Source organism: Urocampus carinirostris, chromosome 17 (genome assembly GCF_059441175.1).
Source record: "Urocampus carinirostris isolate Australia breed hairy pipefish chromosome 17, RoL_Ucar_1.0, whole genome shotgun sequence".
Classification (NCBI taxonomy): Eukaryota; Metazoa; Chordata; class Actinopteri; order Syngnathiformes; family Syngnathidae; genus Urocampus; species Urocampus carinirostris.
Window position 1 is genome coordinate 24782418 of NC_142365.1, and position 23292 is coordinate 24805709.

The window sequence follows — 23292 nt, forward strand, 5'->3', positions numbered from 1 at the left end:
AGCTATAATTAATACAAATATACACTACCATTCATAAGTGTGTTTTCAATGAAAAGTCACTTTTTTTTAAATGAATAGCAAAACAAATAGAAATTATATTACTGACATTGAGAAGCTTAGAAATAATGTTTACAAAAAATATATTAGCCTTCAAACTTTGCCATGTTTGAATGGGAAGCTCTAAGCAACTTTTGACTGGTATTCTATACGTTCCACGTTTTTCAAAAAGTTAGATTCTAATACTGTTCTTGTACAGCCAAAAAAGATATTTTTTTATGGTATCACATTTAATATATTAAGATTGAACAAAGTTATTTTATTCTTAAAAATGAGGGACATGATGTGTCTCAGTGGCCATAAAATCAGATACAATTGGAATACATGGTTATGGATGCATATATCAATTGTTAGGATGTAGTATTAATTATATTCAGTGATACTCCTTTCTTTCTGCTGGTCAGGACTTAGTTAGACCTGTGTCAACATTGACAAAGGGTTAGTGGTTCCGATTACTAATACAACGTTAGGGTTAAAAACACCCTGCACTGTACAAAGCTTAATTGTTTATTTCATTTACAGGCAGAGATCAGTGCTACTCACAGGTTAGTGTTGAATATAAAATTCCATATTTTTGCATCCAGGCCAAATATATTCCCCACAAAACAAAAATCCAGCTCAATTTTGTGTCTGTTTCCTGGAGCACGGGCGACTCTCTGACTGAAAGTGTATTTTGCGGCGTCGGCCGTGAATCCGGCCGCGATAGTGACTCAGTATTACTCATTTGGTTGCCGATGAGTCGCCTGAAAATGCTTCATCCCAGTGCCGGTCGTTTCATTTCTTGAATTGTCTTTATTGTCGTTGATACCAATGTTGTGAAACATTGTGTGCAACGAGTTTGGACATGGCACCCCAGGTTAACGACTTTGCAGAGAAAGATTCGAATCAGAATCACCTTTATTATCATTGTATATCTACAACAGGATTACGGTTGCACTCCAATAAGCAAAAAAGCAAAAACATTATTGGTAGAGTCTGATATGTATCATGTGTTCACCTTTAGTACAACTTCATCTAGAATCAGAACTATACACAACTGGGGTATTATATTTATTCCGGGTGAAATTGCACTCAAACTCTCACGGTCACCAGAAAAATCTTCCATTGCACAAAGTTATGGATATGTAGTGTAAATAAGTAAACAGTACGTAAAACCTTTAACAATACAAAAATAAATGAAATAAATAACTTTTCCGTAATAAGATACTCCTTCTGCAACTAAAATACTTCTGAAGTAAAACGAAATTTTAAAAATAAGATAAAAGACTGTCAGAATAAATAGGCAAAAATATCTACTCAGACTACTATGGTCTTTCTTTTATTTGAGCACTAGGTAAGCAGTTTTTATTACGACCGTAGTACGCAATACTACATCCATGCCTTATTGCTCATACAGTGGTAATAATTGTACCTACTAGATAATAACATATATTACAAGCAAACACTATGCACAAATGCAGTAATGAGGATTTTTTTTTGGTTTGAACAAATTTATTGACACTAATAACAGAAAACAATCTTGAGGATATATGTTTTAGGTGTGTCAGTTTTAATTTTACATATGGGCGTTATTGATATATTTTCCTTTGCTGCTACATAAAATATTGGATATGATGAAGATATTTATTAAAAGGTACATTTGATCAAGTCCATGAATTAACGGCATGTGCCTGTGCCTTTAATATGTCACAAAAGCAAAGGAGATCATGTCATCACCACAAAGTTTTTTTGTTCGACAAAAATATTAAAGCCACAAATGATGAGATGCGTATTGTACAACCTGATCCTCAAAACTTCGGAACAAAATAGTTTTCCCCCAGTGATTTAGGACCTAGCATTATACAAACGCCGCTCCCCGTCATTGCTGAGGTCCGACTCATCTCTGAAGAGAAGGATGACACTTAAACAGTGACAAAACAGTGACCAGATGATGAAGGTGCTGTATCTGAGTCACATCCGGAGGCTTCTCCTGCTTCTGGTAACAGTTTCTTGTGGGGGAGCAAACCCTTACTCAAAAAAGATGGGTGCTGAAAGGCTGCATTTGCTCAAGACACACCACAGGTAGTGATTGTGAATTGAGAGGAAAAATAGCCAAAATTATAACAAAGTAGTGCTTAGAGACTATATCAGTAGTGCAATGAAAATGAGTGGAATAACATTTAGCAGCAACAACAAAATATTCCCAATATATTTTCACAGTTTTGGATGCTTTTTTAGGGCGGAAACCTGGGGAAAATTTAACCGGTGATATGTTTTGATTTTTACTCTGTGTTAATTCCTGAGCGTGCATTTGTTCACGAAATTCCACTTTGAGTCATCGTGACTTTGTGTCACTTGTTGTTGTTCTGAGCCTTCTATAAATATGAATTGAATAGAATTATCTCTTTTGTCATTGATATGAATGTCGTGAAAACATTATATGCAATGAGATTAGATATGGCAGAATAAGAATAAATAGGCAGAATTTTTTGCAAAAAGTTAAGTTAAGTTATAATAATAAGTGCAATGAAAGAATAGTGCACGTGTAACAGCAGTGCAATGAAAAGTAGTGCAAAAAAAAAACATTTAGAAGCAACAATAGCATGTCAAAGGAAATTGCATTACCGATATATATATATATATATATATATATATATATATATATATATATATATATATATACATATATATATATATATATATATATATATATATATATATATATATCTTTTCACAGTTTTGCATTCTTGTTTCGGATGGTGATGGCCCTGGGGAAAATTGAACACATATTTAGTGATTTTGTTCTTAGTGTGTATTTGTTCACAAAGTTCCACTTTGAGTCATTGTGTCTTTGTGTTACTTGTTGTTTTTAGAGCTCTCTATAAATATGAATTTAATTGAAATGACTTTATTGTGATCGATATCAAAGTTGTGTAACATAGCACTGGGGGTAAACATGTAATAAAGACTTTAAAGAGAAAAATAAGATAAAAGAGTGACAGGATATGGATGGAAAAATATCAACCAAGTGGTGCTTAGAAAATGTCCTAAATTATAAATGCATTATAGGAATAGTGCATCGTAACAGTAGTGCAATGAAAATATATAGACATATATTCTCACACTGCATGCTTGTTTAGGGTGGTGGTGGCCCTGGGGAAACCTGAGGAAAATTGAAACCCGTGTTTTGTATTTTTTTGTTTTCACTGTGAATTCCCAAGTGTGTATTTGATCACAACGCTTCGAGTCTTTATGACTTTTTGTTACCTGTCGTTTTTAGAGCTCTCTAGAAATACAGTACAGCGTAGTAGTCCAATGTTAATCATTTCTGTGAGTTGGAGGAAGTGGGAAGGAACGGAAACGAGAAAGTTATCAGCTATAAAGATAACTACCGTTGATGTAAAGGAGTACAGTTTATGAACACTTCTACAAAAAATAAAAAATAAAAAAGGGATTGTCAAAGGATTTACAATCAATGCAGATAACATGCTCAAATGTTGTAGAAAGTACAAAAGTCCACCCAATTCCTTTTTGGTTTATGGTATAAAAACAGCAACATTTACACTTAAATCTGATTATCTTTATTGTCATCTATTGATATTGTTGTGAAACTCTGAATGCAAAGAGACAGTGACAGTATGTGTCAGTGTTTTTTATTGCAGCATTTTTCAGAAAAACACACTTGAAATAAGCAAAATTGTTTATACAGCGGATGGTAAGATAAGATAAAATAATCCTTTATTCGTCCCACAATGGGGAAATTTCTTTTGTTACAGCAGTAAGACAATGAATAATAAATAACAGCAAAGAATATGAACAATATAAACAAGTATTTAGAAATGTAAATAAATAAAAACCAGAATATTTCCAGTGACAGGTTTGCAAAACAGTCAAAGTCATGGAGGGTGTGCAGATTATTATTATTATTATTAGTTAATTTTAAAACATATTTTCTACCACAAAAATGCTTAAAACAGGGAAAATGATCTACTATGTCCTACAAAGTCCTGTAGTGTCAATGCCTCAAAGACAATGTATTGTTTGACCGATCGATATCACTGTATGTACTCGATCCAAAAACAAGTGCTAAAATAGATACTACCGACGCATAAAGTGACTAAACCATACTTTTTTACTCCTTGTTTTTTGCCCAGCCTTTCGCAAGGGTTTTGGGAGTACCCGTAGCAACAAGATGGCACGAAGAAATAGCTACCTTTGGGTGAGGCTCATGCTGTGTGTGTAAAATAATTCGGTCACGGTTTGTAATTAGGGTGCAATGGTAGGTCCTAAAGTCAGACCAGTTGAGAGCTGCTTGCGAAATAATACACACTCTCCCTTTAAGGCAAGGGTTGGGATCCATTAAAGCAAAAATATGAAAAAAATAAATAGAGAGAGCCACACCATTTATTTAAGACAAAATTAAAAAAAACTTTCAAGCTTCTCCAGATAAACACTAACTCTTAAGCACATTTTATTTCACTGTGTGTCATTTGATGATTTGATTCAATCTATAAAACTATTGTAATAATACCAGAGCCTGTGTCCTATATCAATATAAATATACCACTTGAAAATAGTCTACCGCTCGCAATTACTTACGAGTGTTGGGCTCATTTTGACCATCAATTTTGTCCTAAATAATAGTTTCAAAACAAGGTGCAAGCAGAGTTCTTTTGTAATAATGTCACAAAATACTGCAAACGATGCAGATTTTGTCGTATTCACCTTCGGCGCAGACTGAACTGAGCGAGAGAGTGTGTGCAGAAATCTTCCCACCTTTACAGCTCACCCAATTTAATTGCTCTGAGTTGTTTGATGGTGTTTTTGGAGTTTTCTGTGGATTTTTGTCGTAAAGTATCTAAACAGTGAACATACATAGTTTTGTGTGTGTTTAAAGGATTTCTTAGTGACTCACTGCCAAAACTGGTATGTTGGTATGACACCACCATACCTGTCAACCTCCATGCCCTTACTGTCGTATTTTCCCTTACAGAATACAAAAACATCTTACACCATATTTTTTTTCAAACGTGTTTATTGATGTAGTTTAACATGTTATATTGTACATGTGTTTCGTTATATCATATATATTGTTAATTAACATTTTGTTGTGAGAATCTGAGTTGCTCGACATGAATGAGGTTAATTATAAAAAAAGTTCAAGAATTAAGTAGCTTGGACTTAACTGTAGAAGGAAAAAATACATGCAAATATGATTAAGTAAAATAATACATTTTCTTATTCAAATAATGTATTCATTTTCTGCATCAAATTATTGTTGGTAATATACTGTTTCAAGGATAACCACAAACCTGTCCTTTTTCATTTTCTCCTTTTATACTTCCTTTTTTCTAAACTTCTTTATACAACATAATAATTTGTAATATAATGCATCAAAGCAAGTGAGCCGGCTCTCTTTCATGAGTTGAGCCGAAAAAGCTGCTCCTCTAAAAAGAGACGGACTTCTTTTCACTACATCAAACCGCTCGCTTCGTTTGCAACGAAAAAAACCGAGAGATAGAGGCTACCGCGGCGAACTCGTTTGACTTGATTGATTTGCCGTTTCGTGATAGTCGGTGTATACCAGATGCTACCCATAATTGACAATTTGCATTTTTCCGTACAGATTTTCTCATACGACGTACACGTCTTAAAATGCCTAATGTACTTTGTACGGCAAAAACGTACAGGTTGACAGGTATGACTGTAAACTGTATATTTTTTTGGGTTTGAACAAATTTATTGACACTAATAACAGAAAACAATCTTGACAATCTCAACAGCAATCAAGCACATTCACAATCTTATATTTCAATATGACGTTTAACAGCATGCTTGACTGAACCTTAATTTTGACTCAGTGTTGCTCTGGTTTCACATGTCCCTAAACCGCAAATCAACACTATGACGTTGGAATGGCGCAGAGAAATGCGTAATGTTCATGTTTGATCTCCGAGCCCTATGTAATTGCCATTTACTGTTCCTGACCTCTGCTATAAGGGGAGAAAAGAGGTTCGTCTGACGCAGAAAACGGTCATGTCGGCGACTCGTATATTGTATCTGTATCTGAAATGAGAATTGGAGGGAAACCTTTATTCACGCCAAGAGAGAGCGCGCCCTCAGTTGTGCGGCTTGTACTTGGTGACTAAACATGGTAAAGGCTTTCCTAATATGGGCCGTCTTAGAAGGGGCCTCCCCGCCCTTGGGGCCCTCGGGGGCCACCTCCCTCGTCCGGGTTTCAGCCAGTGATGACACAGCTCGCTACGACTCACTTCCCCATTAATTGGCTGAAAGCAGTTCTTACAGGAAGCGGCCGTGATAAATGCGAGAGTTCTGAGAAGTCATTCATTTCTCTTCGCTCCGGCGGCGAAAGGAGGCGGCAGCAGCGGTCGTTGAGAGAGTTGAACGGGTTCATTCGCGCCCCAATGCGCATGCGCGAAACAGCGGTAGAGCGTCGGGGACGAAACGGCTTCGGCTATCGCGGATAACCTTCTTATTTTTAATTTATTTATTTTAACATTTTTTTCCCTGTGTCGTGTTTCTTTTTGTGTTTATATTTATATAAAAAAAACGTTTTTATTTATTTGCTGTGTCTTTTTGTGCGTGTCAGTAGTGACGAGCTGCACTCGTTGCCCTCTCGACTGGCTTCCACACGGGACATTAGGAAACGGCGGAGACGGCGAGGACAACCTGCCTCCTTTGGCCCGGTAGGTCATAATTGTTAACGGATATCATTTGTATACAGTTACCCCTCGCCATAATTCAGTTTTAATGCATTTTTTTTATTTTTTATTATTAGTACAGCAATTATTCGGTTTTCGCGGTTGACGGGGAGCAGAATCAACCGCGAAAAGTCAATAACCGCGAAATAGTGGCGCACTTTTTGATTTTAATAACCAACGAAGAAGAGAGGGAGAGAAATAAAGAGAAGGAAGGAGAGAGAGATAGAATAAATAATAATTTAGAGAGTGAGAAAATTATTATTTAGAGATATGATCATTGAGAGAGAATATTAATAATCTAGAGTAAGAGATATAATTAATAATAATTTAGAGATAGAGGGTGAGTGGATAATAAATCATAATTTAGAGAGAGATAATAGATAATCATTTAGAGATAACAAGATAATGAATAACAATTTAGAAATAAATATAAAGTAATACTTTAGAGAGAGAGAAAAAAAATAGTTAAGAGAGAGAATATATCATTATTTAGAGTGAGAGAGCTAATCAACAATAATTTTGAGAAAAAGATACAATGAGTAGGAATTTAGAAAGAAATAATAAGAAATACTTTAGGGGGAGAGAGAATAAATTATTTTACAGAGTGAGTGAGAGAATAAATAATTTAGAGAGAGGAGAGGGATAAACATAATAAATAATAATTTAGAGAGAGAAGGATAATAAATAAAAATTTAGTGAGAGAGAGTAAACAATATTTTAGAAAGAGTAAGAGAATAAATAATAACAGAGTAAGAGAATAAATAATAATTAAGAGAGAGGAAATAGATAATAGAATGTTTTATAGAGAAAGAGAGATATGTTTGGCATTGAATGAGTTAACTGGTTTCTTTTAACAGTTGAGTGAATGCAGTTTAACACCTGAACCAATTCAACACTGACCTCTAGCGGCCAGAGAGAGCATTTGGTTTGCATTTTATAAATAGATAAAAAAATCATAACTTTTGATATAAATTATACTTAACTGGTCTGACTTCAGGACCAACCATTCAATTTTAATGACAAGCTGCAACCCAACTCAAGAAATGATGATGATTTAATTGTGTAGCTAATAAAGATGACAGAGATATTGAAAAACACGCCAAAATATGAATTAAAATGAGTAAAACAGGTGTGACGCATTGAAGCTGTGCGTGCATTGTTAAGGCACAACGGCAGAATTTATGTCATTTTATAGCAGTCCATTGACACAAAAATATGGTAGAGCATAGATAGGAACAGCTCAAAATAGCACAAAATATGTTGGGGCAGAAAGATAGCCACTTTATTCTCGTCATTAAAGTCAACCCAAAAAAACTGTTCTTTTGATTGACGCTGGATTTCTTACTTTAAAGGTACTAGAAAAATAATAACATTGGCCTTGAAAGTGCTTGAAAAGTGCTTGAATTTGGGCATGAAAAAGGTGTTCGAACCCTGTAAAACATGTCTGGTGACAATTTTTAATATCGTTTTTTGTCGCCAATGCCGACTGATCGTTGCAGCCCTACTTAATCTATCTCTCTCGCTCTGCTGCTCTTGCTCTCTCTTGATTCTTTCTCTGCTGGGTGCGGCACTGCAGTGGGCTTTTGGGGGCGCCCCCTGAGGGCCAAGCTGCCATGGTAAGGGGATCCTGACTTTAAGTACAGGGGGCTCCAAGGACCCCTCCCCTTTCTCTCTCACTCTCACTCTCTCTCTCTCTCTTGCTCACTGTCTCTCTCTCCCCGCCCCTCCCAACTCACTGCATTCATTCATTCACATACGCACACCGAAGAAGGAATTTTGCTTTGATGCGCTTTGTTCTCCACTTCTATTTTCTCACTCATTCCTTTTACCCCCCAAAGTCGGATTTTTGTAGTATTTTTGCAGTAGTATTATTGTAGTATTTCCATATTGGTATTTCTGTAGTATTTCCTTAGTAGAACCTTTGTAATATACCTGTAGTATTTATTTTTAGGATTACTGTATTTATATTTTTCCAGTATTTTTGTCATAATATTTCTGTAGGAGTACTTTCTATTATAGTATTTCCGTGATAGTATTTTTCTAGTATTTCTTTAGTATTATTGTAGTATTTCCATAGTGATATTTTTGCCGTATTTCTTTAGTATTTCTGTGAAGTTACTGTAGTTGTATGTTGTAGTAGTTCCAGAGTAGTACTGTTCGAGTATTTTTGTAGCATTTCTGTAATGTTTTTGTCTTATTTCCATCGTAGTGTTTGTGTAGTTTATCATTAGTATTTCCAGCTAGACCTTTTGTGGTATATCTGTAATATTTTTAGAGTTATTGTATTTTTGTGATATTTCTGTCATATTTCTGTTGGAATATTTTCGTATAATAGTATATCCGTGGTAGTATGTTTGTAGTACTTCTTTTGTATTATTGTAGTATTTCCCTAGTGATATTTTTGTAGTATTTCCAGACTAGTGTTCTGTGGTTATTTCTGTAGCGTTTCCATCATATTTTTGTAGTATTTTCATAGTAGTATTTGTGTAGTTTTTCCGTTGTATTTCCATATAGAACTCTTGTGGTATATCTGTAGTATTTATTAGTTTTACTGTATTTGCATTTTCTGTAGGAACATTTTTGTATTATAATATTTCCATGGTAATATTTTCCTAGTATTCCCATCATAGTGTTTGTGTAGTGTCTTGTTGTAATATTTTTGTAGTAGTATTTTTGTATTATAGAATTACTGCAGTAGCATTTTTGTAGCATTTCTGTTTATTTTTTTTATTTTCATAATGAAAGCAAAATAGTATTTTGAAGTACATGTATGAATATTGTTGAATTTTTGTAGTATTTATGTCGTAATATTTTTGCAGTATTTCTGTAGTAGTATTTCTGTCATTAACACACAAAGGGACAATAGGGACAAAAGGGGCACCCCAAAAAGAACCTAGATTTTTATGGCACTGGTTTTAAAAAATAGGGCTCGAGGGCCAATGCCGGACCGCGGGACGATATTGTGGAGCCCCGCCTTAATACTTTTAAGTTCAATGTAAGAGTCTGATGTAAATCCTCCATCTGAGGAGATCATCACCACTGTTGAACTGAAGCTTACCTTTTTGTTTACTTTGCAAAAAGGCTGGGTAAAAAAAGTAGATGAAAAATGGCGCCCTTTGGTCTCTTTCCATAGTTTGTGCTCTTCCTCGTGCTTTGTAGCACTCGTCTTTACTTGCATGAGACAATACTGCAATATCATTCCTGATTGATTTTTTTTTCCCGGATTTTTTTCTATCTTTAGAGCTTATGTGGAAATGTGGCCCGAGAAAATAAGAGTTTGATATCTCTGTTGAAGGGTGCTTGTTTGGGGTTTTCAGGAAGCAGGTATATGTTAGCATGTTAGCATGCTGACTCACGCTCCGTTTTAGCAATGGGGAGGATGTGAGTGAGCGAGCGCGCATGCTAGCTAGCGTGAGGGCGCTCACTCTCCTTCGCACATACACTTGCACTCGGTGCCCCGCCTGAACCCGATGCTCGCTGTAGTATTTCTGTAGTATTTTTTTTTGTACTTTTTCTGTATTAGCATTTCTGTAGTTTTTTGTATTTCTGGAGAAAAAAATCTAAATAAAAGCACAATAATTCATTGGGTACCTGCTTTAGGCACTAAATTCGATATTTTGTTTTGTCGTATTACTGTTGTTGCAGTTTTGTAGTATTTCTGTCGTAGAATTTTTAGATTTTTTTTTAAGTATATTTGTGAAAGTATTTTATATTTGTCTTTTCAGAACGAAAGCAAAATAATACATTAGGTACCTGTTTTAAGCACTAAATTTGATATTTAGTTTTGTAGTATTACTGTTGTTGCATTTTGGTGGCATAACTGTAGGAGTATTTTTGTAGTATTCTTGTAGTATTTCTGTATTTTTTGTATATCTATAAATGTATTGAAGTATTTTTTTCTTATCAGAATTAAAGCAAAATAATACATTAAATACCTGTTTTAAGCACTAAATTTAATATTTTGTTTTGCTTTATTACTATAGTAACACTTTTGTAGTATTCCAGTAGTTGTATTTGTAGATTTTTTGAGTATTTTTGTAAAAAATAATTACAGTATAGTATTACTTATAGTATAATCTCGTCTTTTTTAGAATGGAAGAAGAACAATACGTATCATGCAACAAGTCCCTGTTTTAAGCACTAAATCGAATATTTTTTTTGTAGTATTAATGTAGTTACATTTTAGTAGTATTTCTGTAGGTTTTTTCAGTATTACTGTAGTTGTATTTTGTAATATTTCTGTAGTAGTATTTCTGTAGTAGGATATTTGTAGTATTTTTGTCGTATTTTTTACTTATATCGTAGCCTCATTATTGTTGTATTCTGTATTAGTATTTATGTAGTAGGAAATTTGTAGTATTACTGTAGCTGTATTATTGTTTTAATTCTGTAGTAGTATTCCTGTAGTAGTATATTTGTATTTTTTTTTCCATATTTTTTTCGTACTATCGTACATGTATTTTTGTAGTACTTCTTTTAAGCAATGGGGAGCATGTGAGCGAGCGAGCATGCTAGCTAGTATGAGGGCGCTCGCTCACTCTCCTTGCACGTCTCGCACTTGCACTCGATGCCCCGCCTGAACTCGGCGCTCACTGTAAAAAAAAAACGGGGCGGGGGCTGCTAACCCCCCCTCTCCCCACCCTCTCCCATCATACACACTAGTGACAATCCATCAAAAACTCCCCGCCTGGAACAAAAAGAGTCAGTTGTAGGGACCGCTATGTTGCGAGTGATTTGCAGGTTATTGTTTTTTACAGTTTTTCTCTTGGGTTTATTTTTCAATAAGAAGACAGCCTGACTTTTAAGGTAATGCTCCTTTTCAATTTCCCCGGTAACTGGAGCTTGCTGCACTTACCGGGGAGCCAGGCGGCCATTTTCACTCGGGGGTCAGCAAGGCCGTTTGGGATGAGTGGTGGGGGCCGCGACGGGATTTATTACCCCCGCCATCTCTATCCGTGCCGCACATGGCGCTGGTTTCCGGCGGAGGTCGTCGCTCTTACCTGGCGGCTGCTTTGATTTTGTCAGACCCGAGCAATCGAGAACAGAGACGGTAAGCGCACACGGAGTTTGTACGGGTGCTTGAAATCCTTGAATTTTCATGTTGTGTTTTCAAGGTCGGTAAAATGCTTAAATTTTGGGTGAATTGCGTAAAAATGACACTGTCACGCCTGCTCTGGTGGCTTGTCATTATGGCGTTGTTATGTGGAGTGTCAATGCCCCCTACTGGACACACCCAAGAGAACAGCTCTATTTAGAAAACCGGCTCTTTTGGCTCTGCTCCCAAACAAGTTTTTTGTTTTTTTTAGTGACATTTTATCAATAATAAGAAAATGCACTTAACTATTTAGTAACGAGTTTTTGCATGTTTTTCAGAGGATCCCTGAAAAACACAAAATACAGAAATGAAAATCTTGACAGGTGTACAAAAATGTGTAAAATACTAAACAATTTCATCTTTTTACACACTGAACATATTTCATGTTGAACTACAACACAAAATCCCTGAAAATGCAAAACAATAGTATAAAAATTAAAAATATTAACTCTTTAGTGGTATAAATAAATGATAAAATACTATTCAATTTCAACCAATTTAGACTCGGATTAACTGAAAAACACGCAAAAATATGGATTAAAATAAGTTAGCTGAGCCAAAAAAGTCTGTTTTCTAAATAGAGCTGTCCTTTTGGGTGCATCCAGTAGGGGGCAGTGACACTCCACATAACAACGCCATAATGACAAGCCACCAGAGCAGGCGTGTCAGTGTCATTTTCACGCAATTCACCCAAAATCCAAGCATTTTCCTGACCTTGAAAACACATGAAAATTCAAGCATTTTCAAGGATTTCAAGCACCCCTACAAATTCCATCCCTATGATTGGAAGATTGAATGCACTCTGCATCGGATCGATCGTTAGCATTAAAATGAGTCAGAATTTTTCTGCTACAGCTACAGTATTACAGGTGCATTGTTAAAGCAGAATGACAGAATTCATGTCAGTTTAGAGCAGCGCATTGATACGAAAGGATTGGAGATCATAGATAGGAACATCTTTGTTTTAGTCATTAGAGTCAACAAAAAAAGTGATTTTGATCAGCGCTGGATTACTTCCTTTGAAGGTACTTGAAAAAAAATGGCCTTGAAAGTGCTTGAATTTGAAAAAGGTTGTACGAACTGCGCAGGATTAAAAAGGCGCGGCGTGTGACCCACGGACTGTCGTCTTCTTTGTTTTCTTATATCTTCACTGCTAAATGTGACACTGGAGTGCCACGTCCAATTTCGTTGTCACAATATGTTCAACCCATTTTGTAACAATGACAATAAAGGTATATTCTATTCTATTTTCCACCCCCGGTATAAAATGTCTGGTGTTTTGTGAGCGAGAGACAGAAGAAAAGAGGGAGAGAGGAGAGAGGATGGTAAAGGATGGGAGGGGGTTTCTCAAGCGAGCGTCTGCAGCGTTACCTCAGATGAACCCCGCAATGAACTCGTTGCACTGCCCCTTCGGCGTCACACACGGATCCCGAAAAGCGGAGGCACCAGACGGTGCGCGGGTTTCTCCGGTGAGCGGGATCATTCCTGCCTGTTTCCCTCCCCCGGTGGGTCGCTGCCCCCCACCCCCTTTCGGGCTGTCACATAGCTTATCAGACTGGTGTTGGCTTTTAAGGTTACAAGGCGACAACGGTCTGTAGGCTGTCTGACATTCCGGTCTCTTTCGCCGGATCCGGAATCCAGGTTTTCTTTCCCCGTCCTCCTCCTTGGCTTCTTTGTCTCGGCGAGCATCGGTTCCCGTTTTTAGGATGGCCGCGCTGCCCTTTTATCCCGGGGGTCCGTCGAGCATCAAGGGGGGGGGGCGCTTTGTGTCTTAGTAGTAGACTAGAATTGGGCTTGGGTGCAGATAAGATTAGTGTCATTAGGCGGGATGATTATGGGCGTAACCAGCTTTTGGGGGTGCTCAAGCACAATAGAATACAGTAGAATTTTTGTAGTATATCTATAGTATTACTGTAGTTGTGTATTTGTACTATTACTGTAGTAATATTTTTGTGGTATTCTTTCTCGTATTTCTGCAGTTGTATTTGCGTATGATTTCCATAGTAGAATCTTTGCAGTATAACTGTAGTATTTCTATAGTATTACTGTAGTTGTATTTTTATTGTACGTCTATAGTAGTCTCTTTGTGGTATATCTGTAGTATTTCTATAGTATTACTATAGTTGTATTTTTGTTTTATTTCATAGTAGAATCTTTGTAGTATATGTGTAGTATTTCTATAGTATTACTGTAGTTCTATTCTTATTGTATTTCCATAGTAGAATCTTTGTAGTATATCAGTAGTATTTTTATAGGATTACTGTAGTTGTATTGTTGTACTATTACTGTAGTAATATTTTTTGTTGTATTCTTTCTAGTATGTCTGTAGTTGTATTTTTGTATGATTTCCATAGTAGAATCTTTGTAGTATATCTATAGTATTTCTATAGTAGTACTGTAGTTGTATTTTTGTCGTATTTCCATAGTACAATTTTTGTAGTATATCTGTAGTATTTCTATAGTGTTACTGTAGTTGTATTTTAGTAGTATTTCCATAGTAGAATTTTTGGAGTTAGTATTTTGATAGTGTTACTGTAGTTGTATTTTTGTAGTATTTCCATTGTCAAATCTTTGTAGTATATCTGTAGTATTTTTATAGTAGTACTGTCGTTGTATTTTTGTAGTATTTCCATTGTCGTATCTTTGTAGTATATCTGTGGTATTTTTTCTTTTCCATTATTTTTTCTTTCCTTTATTTTTGTTTTATTTTCATTTTTTGCAAAAGACTGGACTAAATGTCCGGTTACTTTTGATGGAAGCATTCCCCCCCCCCCTTTTTTTTCTCCATTTTTCTTTTCTTTGTTTCTTTTGTCCTTTTACTTCTTTCTTTTTTCTTCTCCTTTTATTTCTTTTCTCTTTCCCTTTTTGTCTAATTTTCCAGTTTTGTAAAAGGCTGGACTATAATGTCCGGTTGATTTTGATGGAAGCATTTCCCTTTCCTTTATTTCCCTAATTTTTTTCTTTCTTTTGTCCTTTTCTTCTTCTCCCTCCTTTTTCTTTCTTCCTTTGCAAAAGGCTGGGCGAAAGATGGGAAGAAAATTGTGCTTTTTAGTCTCTTTCCTAAGTTGTCTCGTGATGCTTCATAGCACTCGTTTTTGCTGGCATAACACAATACAGCAATCTCTACCGGACAAATATTATACACTGCCCCTTTACATTTCATTCAATGGATTTTTTTTGCATTTTTTCTCTTTTTGTGCAGACGGATCGACGTCAGTCTGGAGGATCCAGACACCTTGTGTCATGGAGCGGTGTGAGTACACACTCTTCCCTTTCGTACTTGCTCCATTCAACCCCCAGCCCCTTTTGGATTTATTCTTAAAACACAACAAACGGTCATAAAATCTTAAGAGTTTTGATTTTTCTACCATGCATGACTGGGCCCCCCCCTGGCCCTTGTAAATATTTCAATATTTTGTCCTTGAGATTCTTTTATACTGTATAAAAATGCCCTCTTGTTCTGTGAACTAGTGCTGCTTGTATTATTTTTGTTTTACCTCTGTCTAATAAAAAATATTTTGAGAGATGTGTGCTGTCTGGTTGATTTGGATTCAAGCGTATACTACAAAAATACTTTTAAATATTACGACAGAAAATACGACAAAAAAATACAGTAATACCACAATATTAAATATAACATATGCTAAAAACAGTAATGTACTGTCTGGTTGATTCAGATTCAAGCATATACTACAAAGATACATCTATAGTAATACTATAAAAGATACACGTCTATAGTAATACTACAAGAATGCTACAGAAATACTATAAAATATTTCTACAGAAATACACAAACAATACTTCTATATAATACTATAAATGATGCACGTCTATGGTAATACTACAAAAATGCTACTGAAATACTATAAAATATTACTACAGAAATACACTAACAATACTTCGATAGTAATACTATAAAAGATACACGTCTATAGTAATACTACAAAAATGCTACAGACATACTATGAAATATTACTACAGAGATAAACAATACTTCTATAGTAATACTATAAAAGATACACGTCTATAGTGATACTACAAAAATGTTACTGAAATACTATAAAATATTACTACAGAAATACACTAACAATACTTCGATAGTAATACTATAAAAGATACACGTCTATAGTAATACTACAAAAATGCTACAGACATACTATGAAATATTACTACAGAGATAAACAATACTTCTATAGTAATACTATAAAAGATACACGTCTATAGTGATACTACAAAAATGTTACTGAAATACTATAAAATATTACTACAGAAATACACTAACAATATATCGATAGTAATAATATAAAATATACACGTTTATAGTAATACTACAAGAATGCTACAGATATACTATAAAATATTACTACAGAAATACACAAACAATACTTCTATAGTAATACTATATAAGGTACACGCCTATAGTAATACTACAAAAATGCTACAGACATACTATGAAATATTACTACAGAAATACACTAAAAATACTTCTATATAGTAATACTATAAAAGATACACGTCTAGTAATACTACAAAAATGTTACACAAATACTATTAATAGTACTACAGAAATACACTAACAATACTTCTATAGTAATATTAGAAAAGATACACGTCTATAGTAACATTACAAAAAGAATACAGAAATATTTAAAAAAAACAATACTGCAGAAAATACAACAAAAACACGCTAAAAATACAGTAGTACTACTATATTAAAAATGATATGTGTTTAAAACAGGGACCTACTGTCTGGTTGATTAGGATTTGAGCGTATACTACAAAAATACTATAAAATATATTGACAGAAAAACAAGAAAGATACATCTATAGTATTAGTACACAAATAAAAAAGCAGTAAATTGTACAATAATAAATATAATATGTGCTGAAAACAGGGACCTACTGTCTGTTTGATTTGGATTCAAGCGTATACTACAAAGATACATCTGTAGTAATACTACGAAAATAATACAGAAATATTAAAAAAACAATACTAAGGAAATACAAGTAAGACAAGAAAAATACAGTAATACTACTATACTTAATATAAAAGGTGCTGAAAACAGTGATCTACTGTCTGTTTGATTTGGATTCAAGCGTATACTACATCTGATACATCTGTAGTAATACTATAAAAGATACACATCTATAGTAATACTACAAAAATGCTACAGAAATACTTCAGAATATTACTACAGAAAAAAACTAACAATTCTTCCATATCATAATACTATGAAAGATACATCTATTCTAATACTACAATAATAATACAGAAATAAAAAATACTACTACAGAAAATACAACAAAAACACACTAAAAATACAGTAGTACTACAATACTAAATATATGTGTTCAAAACGGGCCTACCGTTTGGTTGATTTGGATTCAAGCGTATACCACAAAAATACTCTAGAAATATTACATAAATATTATACAAAAATATGACTACAGAAATACGACAAAAATACTACTACAGATATATTCCTTCAGAAATACTACAAAAATACGACTACAGAAATACGACAAAAATACAAAGACATATTACTACAGAAATACCACAAAAATACTCCAGAATTACATAAATATACAAAAACACGACTACAGAAATACAAGAAAAGTACTACTAGATATATTACTACAGAAAAACCACAAAAATACGACTTCAGAAATACAACAAAACTACTACTACAGATATATTACTATAGAAATACCCCAAAAATACTCCAGAATTACATAAATATTATACATTAATACGACTACAAAAATACGCCAAAAATACTACAACAGATATATTACTACAGAAATACTACAAAAATACTCCAGAATTACATAAATATTATACAAAAACATGACTACAGGAATACGAGAAAAGTACTACTAGATCTATTACTACAGAAATACCCCAAAAATACGACTACAGAAATACAACAAAATACACTTCTACAGATATATTACTACAAAAATATGACTGCAGAAATACTACTACAAAAATAATACAACATTGATATAGATGTTTTTCCATTTTTTATTTTTCTATTCTTTTTTCTCATTTTCCCTTTTTTTCCTTTTTCTTTTCTTTTTACTTTTACTTCTTTTCTTTTTCTCTTCCTTTTTTCTTATTTCCTTTTTTCCTTTTCTCTTTCTTTTTTTCTTTTTCCCTTTTCTTCTTTTCTTTATTTCCTTTTCCCCATTTTCTTCTTTTATTTTTATTTTATTTTTTTCCTTTTCCCTATTTTTGCTTTTTCTTCTTTTCTTCTTATTTTTTCCCTTTATTTTTGACTTTTTGTTTTTTCTTCTTCTTTGCCTTTTTTAAATTGTCTTTGTTTGCAAAAATGTCAACTTTTTATCCTTAAGATACTTTTATATTGTGTAAAAAAGCCTCGTGTTGCAATCTTCCCCCTGCTTTTTTTTTTTTTTCATTTTTAATAAATGTTCTTTAAAAAAGATGTCTGCCGTCTGGTTGATTTGGATTGAAGTATTGAGCAACCGGACCTTGACTAGGAAGCCTGTGAAGAATGTCAGGTGTCGGCCAAGAGAGGATGAGGAGGATCCATCAGCTCTCAACACAAACGCTTCTAAGGTTTCACATGATCGCATTACCGTGCTGACATCGACTCCATTTTGGATTTGCAAGCAAAACCTTTCTTTTTTTTTATATCACTATCAACATCGCTTTAATACGGGGGTCTTTGACCTCTTTCAAGCCGAGAGCTACTTCTGGTATGATATGTATTTCTAAAATAACATGAGTTGGGGAAACTGAATTTTAGACATGAGAAATACTTAATAAAACAAAAAAGGCAAAAAAACACACAAAAAACATTGTCAACGTAAAAGGTCCGAAAAGGAATAGGAAGAAGCATATGCTTATGTAATCCCACCCCTTTGACTTCTTTATTAGTTATGTCTATTACAATAACAATCGTTCTCATTGGTGCTTGTGGTGACAGCTGACTGTTTTGTTGTGTGTTTGGTTCATCATGTAAAGTTCATTTGAACCTCCTGCTAGAGGGGATTCGCCACTAAGCAGCAGGACCACCCATAGCTGAACTGTGCATTAGAAAGACAAGACATGGGAGCTTGAGCCAGATGCCTCCAGCAGCCGAGCTCCCGCTTGTCTGCCCTAACTTTGAGTTGTGCAGTACTTGTCTATTTTGTGTTCTCATTCTCTCTTTATTTCTCTCTCTTTCCCTCTTTATTTGTTTGTATTCTCTCCTCCCTACCTCTCTCACTCTCTTTTCCCCTCTCTATTTGTTTTTATTCTATTCTCCCTCTCTCTCTTCTTCTATGTCTGTCATTCCCTCTCTATCTTTCTCTCTTTGTCTGTTGGTCTCTCGCTTTTATCTTTTTCCCTTCCTGTCTCTCCCTCTCTTTCGGTCTCTCGCCCCTCTTCCTCCCTCTCTCCCTCTCTCTCTCTCTCTCTGCTTCACTCTCTTTCTCTCTCTCTCTCTCTTTCTCTCTCTCTCTCTCTCTCTCTCTCCAGTAAATAGAAAAAAATGACAAAAACCAAAAACAGAAAAGAATGATAACACAACATATCCAGAAAAGGAATAGGAAGAAGCACGTGCTAATTTAATCCTACCCGTTTGACCTCCTTAATAATTGTGTCATACAATAGGATCTCCTGTGTATTTACATGTAAAAAAATAACTTACGAATATATATTTTTACATGCACAGTCACTTCATCTACATTGTTATCATCACCATCACTATTTTCACCATCATCGTTATCGTCTTTATACATTTTCAGCATACTATACAGTAAGAGTATCTACTAACAATAATCCAATAATTGGTGCTCATGGTGAGAACTGACTAAAGTACCTTAAGACCTCCTGCTAGAGGGGATTCGCCCCAGGCAGCAGGACCACCCATTAGTAGGTGTCCTGATCTGTGCATTAAAAAGACAAGACATGGGAGTTTGAGCCAGATACTTCCAGCATTAAATCTCCCACTTGTCTGCCCTAACTATGAGCTGTGCAGGTATGTCTGTTTTGTGTTCTGATTAAAAGTTAAAAGTGAATCTCTATGGTTGTATCTGCATTGATTTTGTTTTTGTGTAGTTTTAACCATCATGACCAACATATTTATTATCCTCATTGTTTTGTCTATAAATAAATAAATAAACACATGAATAAATAAATAAATAAATAAAAAGAGGGAATGAGAAAGAGTGAAAGAAAAAAAAGAGAGAAAGAGTGAAAGAGAGAAAAAGAGAGAGAAAGAGCAAAAGAAAGAGAAAGAAAGAGAGAGAAATAGAAAGAGAAAGAGATATAAAGAGTGAGAAAGAGACAGAGAAAAAAAAGAGAAAGAGAGAAAAAGAAAAAGAGAGAGGAAGCAGTGGATGGATGGATAGCTAGCTAGATAGCAAAATAAATAAACAAATAAAAAGAGAGAAAGAGGGAATGAGAAAGAGTGAAATAAATAAAAAGAGAGAAAGAGGGAATGAGAAAGAGTGAAGGGGAGAGAAAGAGCAAAAGAAAGAAAGAGATAAAGGAAGAGAGCGAAAGAGAGAGAAAGAAAGAGGTAGAAAGAGAAAGAGAGAAAAAGATAAAGAGAGAAAAAGAGAAAGAGAGAAAAAGTGAGAGAAAGATAGAGAAAGAGGAAGCAGTGAATGGATGGATAGATAGCTAGACAGACGGACAGAAGTTATTGGAAGTGTTTACTTGTAGCTAGTTAAAAACGCTTGAACATATTTTTCTTCAAATAAACACATTTTTCACAAATATCATCTAAAAAAACACATTATAATCTAGATATAATATGAATACATAAATTATGAGGATGTTTACTGAGTATATATGAGATTTAGTTTTCAAGAGGACTCTTTTTATTTATAAATGAGGATAAGATAATCTGAAGTGCTAAATACTGTAAAACCCTGGAATAGCGTATATGTGTTAGATCATATACTTTTGCTTCTTTTTTGAATCAATGTATAGCATTCTATTTTTCATTTCAATACATCAATCATTCGGATGGGCGCCGCCAGACCGTACATGCTCAAGACTCACCAAGGTAAGTGATGCTCCTACAACTCAGGTGATTAAGGGATCTTTGAGGCGTGGATTGAAATAAAGATACAAAAATATACAAAACACAGTTACTTGAGCCTTTAATAAGTCACAAAAATTGTTTTTTAACAAAAATAGGAAAGTCTCAAGTGAAGGTAAACATGTATAAAACTAAAAGGGAACTAGAAAGCTAGCGAAAAGAGTTAAAAGCTAACTAAATGGCCATAGAAAAAAAAGCTAAAAACAAAGCTAGAGAGCTAGCTAGAAAGGAGAATTCAGCTTGAGAAACGATCAAAAAATGTAAAAAATTAGCTAAATAGCATGCAAAGAGTAAAAAACTAGCTAGATAACTTACTCAATAGCTAAAATGGTAGATTGATAGTTAGCTAGAAGGGTAAACAGGTAAAATAAAACAAAGGCAGCTATAAAGCTAGCGAAAAGAGTTAAAAACCAATAAATGGCAATAGAAAAAAAGCTAAAAACAAAGCTAGATAGCTAGCTAGAAAGGAGGCCAGAATTCAGCTTCATAACTAGCAAAATGGTAAAACGTTAGCTAGATAGCATGCAATGAATAGAAAGCTACCAAAGATAACTTACTAAATAGCTATAAAGGTAGATTGATAGTTAGCTAGAAGGGTAAACAGATAAAAAAACTAAAAGGAAGCTATAAAGCTAGCTAAAATAGTCAAAAGCCAACTAAATAGCCAGATTCAAAAGCTAAAAACAAAGCTAGATAGCTAGCTAGAAAGGAGGCCAGAATTCAGCTTCATAAATAGCAAAATGGTAAAACGTTAGCTAGATAGCATGCAATGAATATAAAGCTACCAAAGATAACTTACTAAATAGCTATAAAGGTAGATTGATAGTTAGCTAGAAGGGTAAACAGGTAAAAAAATAAAAGGAAGCTAAAAAGCTAGCTAAAATAGTCAAAAGCCAACTCAATAGCCAGATTCAAAAGATAAAAACAAAGCTGAACAGCTAGCTAGAACGGAGGCCAAAATTTAGCTTGATAACTAGCAAAAAAAGGTAAAACATGGGCTAGATAGCATGCAAAGGTTAAAAAGCTAGCTAGAAAACTTACTAAATAGCTAAAATGGTAGCTTGATAGTTAGAAAGGTAAACAGGTATAAAACTAAAATGGCACTAGATAGATAGCTACAAGAGTTAAACGTCAACTAAATGGCCGGATTGAAAAAGCTAAAAACAAAGCTAGATAGCTAGCTAGAAAGGAGAATTCAGCTTGATAACTAGCAAAAAAAAAGGTAAAACATGAGCTAGATAGCATGCAAAGATTAAAAAGCTAGCTAGATAACTTACTAAATAGCTAAAAAGGTAGCTTGATAGTTAGTTAGAAAGGTAAACATGTATAAAACTAAAAGGGAGCTAAATACCTAGCTACAAGAGTTAAAGGCCAACTAAATGGCCGGATAGAAAAGCTAAAAACAAAGCTAGAGAGCTAACTGGAAAGGAGAATTCAGCTTAATAACTAGCAAAAAAAGGTAAAACATGAGCTAGATAGCATGCAAAGATTAAAAAGCTAGCTAGATAACTTACTAAATGGCTAAAAAAGTAGCTTGATAGTTAGTTAGAAAGGTAAACATGTATAAAACTTAAACTATCTATTCTTTCTCTCTTTATATTTTCTTCTATTCCCCTCCCTCCCTATTTCTTTCTAACTCTCTTCCTCTTTTTTTCTTTTTCACTTTCTTTCTTTTCTCCTTTTTCTCTCTCTTTGTCTTTTCTCTTCTGTCATTATTTTTTTTATTTTCTCTCTCTCTCTCTCACTCTCTTTTTATGTTTCCTTTCTTTCTCATTATTTATTACTTTATATTTTTTATCTTTCTTTTTCTCCATTTCTCTGTTCTCTCTCTCTTGCTTTCTCTCTCTCTTCTCTGGTTTCCCTCCCTTTATTGTTTCACACTTTCACACTTTTTCATTCTTTCTTTTTTTCTCTTTCTTTCATCCTTTCTTTCTTTTTTTCTTTCTTTTTTATCTATTTTTTCCATTTGTTTTACATTTTTTACCATTTTTTATGTTTCCTTTTTTCTTTCTTTTTTCTTTCACTTTCTCTTTCTTGCTCTCTTTTTGTCTCTCTTTTTCTTTTATCGATTTTTTCATTACACACAATTTCTTCATCTCTTTCTCTTTATCATCATTTCTCTATTTTTCTTCTTCTTTTCTTTTCTAATTTTTCTTTTTTTTCTTTCTTTTTACTTTCTCTTTTTTAAATTTATTTTTCAGTTTTCTCATACTTTTCTTTTTTTCCTTGGTTCTGTGTTTTCTTCTTTTATTTATTTCTATTTTTTATTTCCTGTTTCTTTTTCTTGCTTGTGCTCCCTTTGTCTCTTTCTTTTTCTCTTCTGTGATTCTTTTTCTCTACCTTTCGATTTCTTTATCTTTCTATTTCCCTATATTCTTATCTC

The 23292-nt window shown here is 34.1% G+C and overlaps 1 protein-coding gene across 1 annotated transcript in view; it reads left to right on the plus strand.

Annotated features, from left to right (window-relative positions):
• The window catches only part of LOC148349607 (uncharacterized), a 96211-nt gene extending 80832 nt beyond the window's left edge, over positions 1–15379 (plus strand). Inside the window, exons 7-8 of the mRNA XM_088321700.1 lie at positions 6647–6743; positions 15056–15379. The gene's annotated coding sequence lies outside the window, so the exon portion shown is untranslated. The remainder of the gene's footprint in view (positions 1–6646; positions 6744–15055) is intronic.
• The last annotated feature ends 7913 nt before the right edge of the window (positions 15380–23292 follow it).